The sequence below is a fragment of the Chrysemys picta genome, chromosome 15, assembly GCF_011386835.1.
Source record: "Chrysemys picta bellii isolate R12L10 chromosome 15, ASM1138683v2, whole genome shotgun sequence".
In the NCBI taxonomy this organism is placed as follows: Eukaryota; Metazoa; Chordata; order Testudines; family Emydidae; genus Chrysemys; species Chrysemys picta.
Window position 1 is genome coordinate 26,954,134 of NC_088805.1, and position 11,904 is coordinate 26,966,037.

The window sequence follows — 11,904 nt, forward strand, 5'->3', positions numbered from 1 at the left end:
TACAAGCAAATTGTTATTGGGTAAGACTTCTGTTAAGACAGTCTCTTTGACAAGAATGGAGACCAGAGTTCAAGAGGAGTTTCTGCTGTAAAAAACTTCCTTGTAGATTTCCTTTATGGGCAGCTGTGGAAAGCTTAATTTAGACTCCTTTTTACATCCAAGAATAAAACAACGTCAACATCCAAGAATATGGCCCCCTGTTTTTTGAGAGAGAGCGCGCTCTGCTCATTATCTAAAATATGAAAAGCTCAGCCAGATTCTGCAGTAATGGGTACCTCTGTTAAGGCATTTAATAATGGTAGAGCTGTATTGATCGTATCATTTCTATGAGTTTGCTAATGAGTGTACTGTGGATGGATATGGAATTATTTTAAAGAATATTTTAACAGGTTTATCTCAATTCTAAGGGAATCCTTGGTCTATTAAAGACCCTTCATTAACAGTCTAATTTTAGAATGTGAGCTGTTTTTACAACCTTGTGCTCCTGAATCCTGTGATTTGTTCCTAGTTTAGGGAATATAGTTAACACAATTAGCCCATAACAAGTAGTTGTCGTCATTCAGTACCTTAATCCTTTGCTGTGTACACCAAGAGATAATGAAACCTAAAATTAAGCTCAACCCATGTCAAGAGTGCGATGTAAACTCCCTAAACCGATGCAATTCATAGGTGAGGTTGGAATGTCATAGCTACCCAACTGCTTTTTGCAGATTATCTACTCTTTCAGACCACCTGCAATTGCTAGTCTCTAGTAAAGGGCAAAGAAAATCTGCGTATTTGCTTAAAGTCCTTGCTGTTTGACATTAAATCACAAACTTCATTAACATCGCATTTTACTGTGGTGGAAAGACCCTGCTATGATGCGAGGAGACCAAAGTTCCTTCAACCCTAGAGCTCCTCCCCACAGTCGTGTAAGCATTACAAATCTATTTTGCCAGCACCTCAAGGCAGTGTGTGTTGGAGGAGTCAGGCAGTCCTGAAGCTGCCAAATAACAGCTGTCCTGCAGCAAGTTACTGAACCTCTTGCCAAATTTCCCTGTCTGTAAAATGGGGATAGTGCTTATTTCCCTACTGCACAAGGATGTGAGAATTTTAAGCCAAGATTATACAATGATTAGAAAACCATAGGGTGCTATGTAGGTGCTATTTACCCAATTAAAGTGTCATATTCTTTCTACCCTTCCTTTCCTGTCATTCCAAATTATAGAGAGCTCTGTGTAATTAGTAGCTTTCTCCTTAATAATCAGCTTCCTCCATAGGCTTGTTTCACATAGTGATGGTTAAAGCCTTCCCTTTTCATGATTCTGGAGCTGACATTGAAGCAGCAATAAAATATTCTCAATCTCTATTCCCTTTTTAATGATTCCTAACATCCTGTTTTGCTTTTTTGACCGTCGCTGCACACTGCTTGGACCTCTTCAGAGAACTATCCACGATGACTCCAAGATCTCTTTCCTGATTAGTTGTAGCTAAATTAGCCCCCATCACTAGCCTACTTCTGTCACTAGCCTTAACACTAATGCTTTAGTGGTCTCAGAGGAATGAGCGTCGGAAGTTTCAGTGAGGTTAGCCACTGACAGAGGATTTCACAATGTAAACATCTATTAAAAGTGCTCCCCTGCTTTGTTAGTAAGCTCATGAGAGACCAAGGACTGAAAGGGTTTTAAGAACAAACTTCCTTCCCCCAGCCCCATCTTATTCTCCCCGGGTTATGCTCTCAAAGGAATGAGGGATGCTGGTAGGATGCTGTTTGGAGCTTGCTCTGCTACTGTCCCGTTGTATCTGATATGTGGAACTGAAAGGACTTTGTGCTCCACAAGTGTCAGTCCTTTTACAGGCAGTAACACTTCTAAATAAAGAAAAAGAGAAGTTGAATAACATCTTTTGAATCTGATGTCCTGGAGGTTGTTTTTCTTGCAGAGTGTAAGAGGTTTGTTTGGTCAGTTTGTGGCATGAAAGGAAGTGATGACCTTGTGTTTCAAGCTCTGCCTTGATAATGTCTTGAACTCTTCCAGCTTGTCAGCTGTGCATTCCAGGACCCCAGTGAGCGTTAGAATGTGTCTAGCATCAAGGGGGGGGGGAGAGAAAAATAGCCTGTCCTGAGACAAGGACTTGATCTATATCTTAAAATAGAGCCAAAGAACAAAAAGTCCTATTTCCATCAAAGCTGGCCTGACCAGGAGGTAACAGCAGCACACTGCTTTGCTCACTGGGGTTTAGAAACTTGGAATGCTCCCAGCTGAGAAGAGCTTAACAGTTGGCACAAGTGAGATACTTATGTTGGCAGCTGATTCAAGAACTTTATGCTGCCTGTATCAACCCAAGGCCCTCTTCCCATTTTGGCTTGAGGTACAGTACATTGCCGTGCTGACTGTGACAATGCCATCTTTTCATTGTAACTATTTAATTTACATGATTATTTTCCCCTCATGTTCAGCATATAATGTAGGTAGTTTCCCTTGAGACACTCGATTGGCTGAGGAGGTGAAGCTGGTAACTCAGGAGCAAGATGGAGCCCAGCAGTGTTCCTGTAAACTTCAGCACTGTGCTATCAGAGCAAGGAAAAGCTCTGTAAACATATCTCCTCCTTGTGCTCTTGTGTGTAAGCGGCAATCAGTGTCGTTCCAGCTGGAGATTTGATGGGCGTTGCAAACTTTGATCAGAAAACTGGTAAGAAATTGCTCTTCAGGCTTTTTTTCATCTTACAAATCTTGACAGGGTCCTTGATCAATATATTGTCAAACTGGTTGGGAGGGTTAACGTAGTTTAACCTCTATTGGGATCTCCTTTCTTAGCATAAGGTTGTAGTATCTAAGGACACATAATTATCTGTGCAAATCCACTAGTCAATGGAGTTGTGTAAGATCCAGGCCGAACTTGGCCCAAGTGTGTGTGTATCAGTGACATCTACTTGCCAGCATGTCAGGCCTGTTGAAGTGACTGTTGCCCCTCTGGTGGTGTTGGAGGCTTAGTGAAGGTATAAGTCCTGGTATTACTCTGGGAAATAATGATTCTCCCATTAGTGCAGGTGCTAACTGGCCTGGAACAGCTGGATCTGAATTCCAGCCCTGCTGCTGACTGAATGCCCAGAACTATTACCAAGTGCAGAACATAATGTGGAGATGGAACTCTGATCCTTTCTGCAGTAGGGCTTTTAATAGGTGCGTGGGAAGCTAGCTCCAATTAATCTTCCAATGGTTGTTCTGTGGAGGAGAATGTCACACTGCTAAGGTTTGTAAAGTCTTGACTACTTTTCTCTCCCCCCCCCCCCCCCATCTCCATTTAAAGTCAAAGTAGTCAGATGTGTGGGCTGAACTGTAACCCAGGTCTGCCACATACCCTTTCTGTGACTGGAGGTGGTGCCTAGCCTCTGGACTTAATTTCCCCATCTGTGAAAAGGCAAAAAATACATCTAGCCTGCCAGGTGTGGCTAGAGGATTGTCAAATGTTAACTCCTCTCTTACTCCGATGGCAATGCTGATTTTTTTTTTTTTGCTTATCTCAATCCTGGGATGCTTCTGCCAATAACACTCAGACCCAGGGAATGCTGGGAGAATGTGTATGAGAGAGACAGACAGGTTTAACCCTTCCTTTGCTGCATCCTGATTGCTGCCAGACTGTTTCTGGCAGCAGCATCGCTTGGAAAGCACGGCAGGAAGCAGGGTGAGCTATTAACCTAGTTTGAGTCCTGGTGATTTACTGTTCAGACTGTAAATTCAGAAAACCTTTCCAGAGTAGAAGGTACAACATCCATCATCTGGCCCCATATAGGGGAAGAGACATTTACGATGGCTAACCCTGCTGTTGCTACTAGAATTCTTGGCCTCATATAGGAAATCATGTTCTTGGGCACGTGGCCATTATGTGAAATGAAACATTCCCTCTCACAGGCAAAGCGCCTTGAATCCGTGCTCACTCTGGGGCGAAAGAAAAGGAAGTGATCTACCTCAGCCCAGGCCATTCTCAGGGGTGGCCCAGTGATGAGCGCTCTAGCCCAGGGCTGAATAACAAATGCCGCTAATGGATACCTTTGGGTGGTGGTTGTCATGGGGTGAGGGTGCCTCACAAGGGTACTATGTTGATAAATGTCTGGGCAGCTAAGTATTAGCCCAATTGAGGTATCACTCCTCCCTGATGCAGTCACCCTCCCTTTTCCTCTGCTCCGTGTAACCTCCCCTCATCATGGGTTGGTTGCGCTCATCGCCAGCAAGCAGTAGAGAGATTGGGATACTCCAAGCTGTCAGTGCTCCAGGATTTGCAGCTGCCCAACCCTCAATGCACATGCAGCTCTCCCCATGGGAAATGCTGCCACCAGCTAGGCCCAGATTTCATTGTGGCAGGATCAGGGGCGCTCAGAAGTGGTGTCAGGCTGAAAGTGCACCATGGGCCATCCATTGCTCCTCACACTGCTTGTGGTGTTTGGGGACTGGGTGGCTCAAAAGACTGGAGATGGGATATAGAACCCTCCAGCTGGATGCTATCGGATCAAATCCAGGCCTAGTAGCTGTTCAGAAGCCTGTGAAATGAGTTGGAGGGTTCTTAGGCCAGCTTCTAGTCCAAACCTCCATCCTCCTCCCACTGGCACTAATTGCCCTATGTGCTGGCATTCTCCTCTGAGAAGCTGTGGGCTGAATAGACCATAGAGATTGAATTATCCTTTTCCCCTCTGGAGATGCTCCCTGCAGCTCCCCATGCTGCACCAAGTCTGTAGATAGAGAACCTCAGGCTTGCAGTGCTGTCAAGCTGCTGCTCTTCACAGGTGCTAAATTGACAAAAACGAAGTTAAATACATTGTAACCTCTACTTTACTGCAGTGATGGTCCGAAATCCCGGGGAGAGGGGTAGCAATGAATAAGACGGTTACTCACCGTTGTAACTGTTGTTCTTCGAGATGTGTTGCTCATATCCATTCCATTAGGTGTGCGCGCGCCGCGTGCACGATCGTCGGAAGATTTTTACCCTAGCAACACCGGCGGGTCGGCTGTGGAGCCCCCTAGAGTGGCGCCTTCATGGCGCTGAATATATACCCCAGCCGACCCGGCGCCCCCTCAGTTCCTTCTTGCCGGCTACTCCGACAGTGGGGACGGAGGGCGGGTTTGGAATGGATATGAGCAACACATCTCGAAGAACAACAGTTACAACGGTGAGTAACCGTCTTTTCTTCTTCGAGTGCTTGCTCATATCCATTCCATTAGGTGACTCCCAAGCCCAACTTAGGTGGTGGGGTCGGAGTGAGACATTGCTGTGTGCAAAACCGCTGATCCAAAGGCAGCATCGTCCCTGGACTGCTGCACTAGTGCATAGTGTTCTGTAAACGTGTGGACTGACGACCAAACCGCAGCTCTACAAATGTCCTGGATCGGAACTTGCGCCAGGAAAGCCGTCGAGGACGCTTGGGCCCTCGTGGAGTGAGCGGTGAGGTGCGGTGCTGAGACACCTGCCAGGTCATAGCAAGTCCGGATGCAAGACGTAATCCAGGAGGATAGGCGTTGTGAGGAGACCGGTGAGCCTTTCATTCGGTCAGCCACTGCAACGAAGAGTTGCGTCGTCTTTCTAAAGGGCCTTGTGCGGTCAATGTAGAAGGCCAGGGCCCTGCGTACGTCCAGGGAATGCAAACGTTGATCCTGGCGAGAAGCATGTGGTTTAGGGTGAAAAACCGGGAGAAATATATCCTGGTTGATATGAAAAGGAGAAACCACCTTAGGGAGAAAGGCAGGATGTGGGCGGAGCTGCACTTTATCCTTATGGAAAACTGTGTAAGGGGGCTCGGATGTAAGCGCCCTGAGTTCAGAAACGCGCCTTGCTGAGGTGATGGCTACGAGGAAGGCTGTCTTCCAGGACAGGTACAGAAGTGAACAGGTGGCCAGTGGCTCGAATGGAGGACCTGTGAGCTTGGAGAGAACCAGGTTGAGGTCCCACGTCGGAACGGGCTGACGTTGTTGTGGGTACATCCGGTCTAAGCCCTTGAGGAATCTAACGACCATCGGGTTAGAGAATACCGAGGACGCGAGTTCCCCTGGATGGAAGGCCGATATAGCGGCCAGGTGAACTCTAATTGAAGATATCGCCAACCCTTGCTGTTTTAGGGAGAGGAGATATTCCAAAATAAGAGGAATAGGTGCGTGCAATGGGGACGTGGCTCGTTGTTCGCACCAACAGGAGAACCGCTTCCACTTGGCCAAGTATGTGGTCCGTGTTGAGGGCTTCCTACTGCTCAGCAGAATCTGTTGGACAGAGTGAGAACACTGTTGCTCTGCCTGGGTGAACCATGGAGCAGCCACGCCGTGAGGTGGAGTGATTGCAGGTCGGGGTGACGCAGCCGGCCGTGGTTCTGCGTGATGAGATCCGGATACAACGGAAGCGGGATCGGTGTCTGAACCGAGAGTTCCAACAGCGTGGTGTACCAATGTTGTCTCGGCCACGCTGGAGCGATCAGAATCACCTGTGCCTGGTCTCTGCGCAATTTGAGCAGTACCTTGTGGACCAGAGGAAACGGAGGGAAGGCATAAAACAGGTGGTCTTTCCAGGGAAGGAGAAACGCATCCGAGAGGGAGCCTGGGGCTCGACCTTGCAGGGAGCAGAACACGTGGCACTTCCTGTTGTCTCGAGATGCAAACAGGTCTATCTGGGGAAACCCCCACTTCTGGAAGACGGAATGTATGATGTCCGGACGGATAGACCACTCGTGCGTTTGAAAGGACCTGCTGAGTCGGTCCGCTAAAGTGTTCTGGACTCCAGGGAGGAACGATGCCGTGAGATGGATTGAGTGGGCGATGCAGAAGTCCCACAGGCGAATGGCCTCTTGGCATAGAATTGACGAACGTGCTCCTCCTTGCTTGTTGATGTAAAACATGGCCGTGGTGTTGTCGGTGAGAACTAACACACAGCGGCCCCGTAGGAGATTGAGAAATGCCTGGCACGCCAGGCGCACCGCCATCAGTTCCCGAACATTGATGTGTAGGGCTAGCTGAGGTGCAGTCCACAGGCCCTGGGTATGGTGCTCGTTGAGATGGGCGCCCCAACCCAGAGATGAAGCGTCTGTGACCAGGTGCAGAGAGGGTTGTGGGGCGTGAAACGGCATCCCCTCGCAAACCACATTGTGATCTAGCCACCATGTGAGGGAGGTCAGGACCGAGTTCGGGATTGTGACCACCATATTCAGGCTGTCCCGATGTGGGCGGTATATTGATGACACCCAGGTCTGGAGTGGGCGAAGCCGAAGTCTGGCATGCCTGGTTACGTACGTGCAGGAAGCCATGTGACCCAGGAGGGTAAGGCACGACCTCACCGTGGTAGTTGGGAAGGCCTTGAGTCCCTGGATGAGGCTCGTGATGGTGCAAAAGCGATTGTCTGGCAGGATGGCTTGTGCGCGTCTGGAGTCTAGAACCGCACCGATGAATTCTATTCTCTGGGTAGGTTCTAGAGTGGATTTGTCCTTGTTGAGTAGGATACCCAACTTGTTGAATGTGCGCACTATTATGTGGACGTGATCGCGAACTTGTTCCTTGGTGCGACCGCGTACCAGCCAGTCGTCCAGGTACGGGAACACCTGTATCCCTTGCCGACGAAGGTACGCTGCCACGACAGCCATACATTTCGTGAAGACCCGTGGGGCCGAAGATAGGCCGAAGGGAAGGACTGCAAATTGGTAGTGCACCCTGTTTACCACGAATCGGAGGAAGCGTCTGTGAGGCGGGTAAATAGCAATGTGAAAGTATGCGTCTTTCATGTCGAGGGCGGCAAACCAGTCTCCAGGATCGAGGGAAGGGATAATGGCCCCCAGAGAGACCATGCGGAACTTCAACTTTACTACGAATTTGTTGAGTCCGCGCAAGTCCAAGATGGGTCGCAGACCTCCTTTGGACTTGGGGATGAGGAAGTAACGGGAATAGAATCCCCTGCCCCTTAAATCCACCGGAACCTCCTCTATGGCCCCCATGGCGAGGAGCGTAGAGACTTCCTGTATAAGAAGTTGCTCGTGAGAAGGGTCCCTGAAGAGGGACGGGGAAGGGGGGGAGGAGGGGGGAAATGAAGAAAACTGGATAGCGTATCCCCTCTCCACCGTGCGGAGGACCCAACGGTCCGAAGTTATAAGGGACCAAGCACGGTGGAAGTGGGAGAGGCGATCCCGAAAGGAGGGGGCTGGATCCTGGGGGATGACTGGGGCGCCGTCCTCGACCGCACCTTCAAAAGTTCTGCCTGGGGCCTGAAGGTGGTCTAGGTGGCCCCTGGTTCTGGCCAGGTTGAGGGCCGGTCCACCTTCTTCTACCACCTCGCCCTCGCCTTCGGGCCGAGTCCTGTCTCTGACGAGGCGGGGGGGGGTAGAAGCGCTGAGGCTGCGGCCTAAACGGCCTGCGCTGGGGGCCCACAACATGCATCCCCAGGGAGCGCATGATTGTTCTCGAGTCCTTGAGGCTCTGCAGGCGGGAGTCCGTCTTATCCGAGAACAATCCATGACCCTCAAAAGGCAGATCTTGTAGGGTTTGCTGCAGCTCCGGAGGCAAACCCGAAACCTGAAGCCAGGAGATCCTGCGCATAGCGATACCTGAAGCCAGGGTCCTCGCCGCTGAGTCTGCAATGTCCAAGGAGGCCTGCAAGGAGGTCCGAGCCACCTTCTTGCCCTCCTCTACCATGGCTCCAAACTCTTCCCTGGACTCTTGGGGAATCAACTCCTTAAACTTCCCCATAGAGTTCCAGGAGTTGAAATTGTAGCGGCTCAGAAGCGCCTGTTGGTTCGCCGCTCTAAGTTGTAGCCCTCCGGCTGAGTAAACCTTACGGCCAAACAGATCGAGCCGCTTAGCCTCTTTTGATTTAGGCGCTGCAGCCTGCTGGCCGTGGCGCTCTCGTGCATTCACTGATTCCACCACCAGTGAACACGGTTGGGGGTGGGTATACAAGTACCCATAGTCCTTAGAGGGGACAAAGTATTTTCTTTCCACCCCTCTCGCTGTGGGTGGAATGGAGGCAGGAGTTTGCCATATCGTATCCGCATTCGATTGTATCGTGCGGATCAGAGGTAACGCCACCCTCGATGGGGCATCTGCTCCAAGGATGTTCACGATCGGGTCGTGCACCTCCACTATCTCCTCCGCCTGCAGGTCCATATTACGGGCCATCCTACGCAGGAGATCCTGGTGAGCCCGAAGATCTATCGGAGGGGGACCCGTACATGAAGTGCCCGCCACTGCCTCGTCCGGAGAGGAGGAAGAGGATGCCTCCGGTGGTACCGGATCCAAGGGGGGGTCCTGATCCCTCTGCTCTTGGGCCGGGGCATCACCTGCACTTGGGTCCCTGGTGTCGGGTGGCGTGGACACCGAAGCCTCCATGCCTCCTGGCGGAGGCCGAGAGATGGTGGATTCTGGGGCCCTTCTGACCGAGTGACCCGAGCGAGAGGTCGATGGTATTGGAGCCCCTTGCTCTTGGTGGTACGCCCACGGGGTCCAAAACGACCAGTGAGATGGTCCATGAGAGTGGTCCTCTGCCATCTCTTGCCAGTGGCCGAAATTTTGTTCCTCGGCGTGCCCTTGAGGGGGGTATGCCGATCTCGACAGGTCCTCCGAGGAACGAGACACCGATCTAGACGGCCATGGCGGTGCCGAGAGAGATGAAACCATCCCGGTGGGCTGCGGTGCCGCACGGTGCCGGTCCGGAGATGATCTATCTCTGCGCGGTGCCGGCGATCGGTGCCGGGATCGCGACCGGTGCCGATGACCTCGTCGGTGCCGGGAGTCGGATCTGGACCTCGACGAGGACCTGGAGTATGCCCGGTGCCGGGAGCGACCCCTCGACGTCGAGCGTCGACCGTAGCGGTGCCGAGAGCTACGTCTCGACGTTGATCGGTGCCGACGATCATATCGGTGCCGAGACGAAGAGCGGTGCCGCGAAGAAGATCTTGGCCGCGAGTACGACCGGTGCCGAGACGGTATTCGGTGCCGGGACTGCGAGCGGCGTGGGGACCTGCTTCGGGACCTGGATCGGTGCCGAGGTTCCAGCCCTTGTGATGGCGGGCGCATCAAGGCAGGTTTCCCCCTCGACTGGACCGTGCGAGTCAACGGTGCAGTCGGTGCCGGTGGTTGAGGCGGTGCCGGCTCCGTGAGAGCTATTAAGTCTCTCGCCGCCGCGAAGGTCTCTGGGGTCGACGGGAGGCACTGTATCACCGCCGGCCTGGGGGGAGACGCTATCTGCACCGGACTCAACGGCCTCGGCGCCGGAGTCGACGGTGCCGGAGGCACCTGTTTTCGTTGCTCCACCGGTGGACGCGGCTCTACCCCCGGCACTGGGGGAGCTGGCGTCTTCGGCACTGATGTCCCCGTCTTATGGGCTTTTTTATGCCCTGGGGATAAGGACCGGCGCCGAGGCACTTGCTGTGTCTGCGGTGCCGACGAGGTCCGGTGCCGGGGAGGCTTGTCTGACGCCACTCGCGTGGTCGTCGCAGCCGGTGCCGCCGGGGCACTGCGCACCGAGGTGCTAGGTGCCGGGGCCTTGCTCGTGGAAGGAGCGTCCGGGCTAAGAGCCGCCTCCATCAGAAGTTGCCTGAGCCGAAAGTCCCGCTCCTTCTTGGTTCTCGGACGGAAGGCCTTACAGATTTTACACTTGTCTGTCTGGTGTGACTCTCCCAGGCACTTCAGACAGGATTCGTGCGGGTCGCTCGTGGGCATAGGTTTAGCGCAGGAGGCGCACAGCTTGAAGCCGGGAGCGTTGGGCATGAGCCCGGCCCCGCGGCCGGGGGAGAAAGGGGGGAGACGACCCCCTTAATCCCCTGGACTATTTAGAACAACTTTCAAACTACTTAACTAATTTACAACAAACTCTAAGACTATAACTATAACTACAACTATGATACAACAAGATAAGCTAGGGAAAGTGGAGAACAGCTAAGCCGCGCTCCACAGTTCCAACGACCGTCAGGGGCGGTAAGAAGGAACTGAGGGGGCGCCGGGTCGGCTGGGGTATATATTCAGCGCCATGAAGGCGCCACTCTAGGGGGCTCCACAGCCGACCCGCCGGTGTTGCTAGGGTAAAAATCTTCCGACGATCGTGCACGCGGCGCGCGCACACCTAATGGAATGGATATGAGCAAGCACTCGAAGAAGAACCAGTTTATTGGCTAAACTTATCTTTGGTGTTGGGTTCAAAGTCTATTGGCCAAACTGGGCCCATTATAAAGGTAAATCAGAAACACTCCAATCACCCTGAAATTGGGAAACGATAGACTTGGCTCTGGATTTTGCACCCCGAAAGTCCGGCCTGTTCAGCTCCAGCACGGTGTACGTTTGCTTCAAATGGGACCCAAGGTTTAGTGTTAAATGATTTTAAGTGGGAAATGTTTCTGAGCTGCCCACACCCAGGAATTTCCAAGGCCTGCTCAGTCATGTGCACCTAGCCTTTTGTTGTAGGACTGCAGAGCCTGAGTGATATAACACATGGGTGTGGCTGGTAATCGTGCAGCCTCCCAAAGCAAAGCTCCGTAGTTCAGCTGCAGCAAATCTATAACTTAGAGGACAGGCTGTAACAGGATCTGGGACCTTTGGAAACTTGGCCTCATTTTTATGCACCTCCTATTGCTTCAGGTATTGACAAGTTGACTGAAGACTGGGTCTGAACCGCAGCGAATTTGTCACTGATCGGATTTCTTTTGCACAGTGAAAGATTTTCACGACTTGTTTACACAAGGGGAGTTTGGGCTTTGGAACTGCTACCTCCCTTATCCACAATCAGCCTTTGTTTAGCACCTTTAATCACAAACCTCCCAAGGTGCAGACACGGAGCAAGCCTCTAGCTTGAGCCCGGTGCCAGGTATTCTAATCTGTAGCGTAGAGGTTCTCAATGTAGAGCTTGTAAAGACACTGGTTACACTAAACCAGGGATAGGCAATCTATGGCACGGGTGCCAAAGGCAGCACAC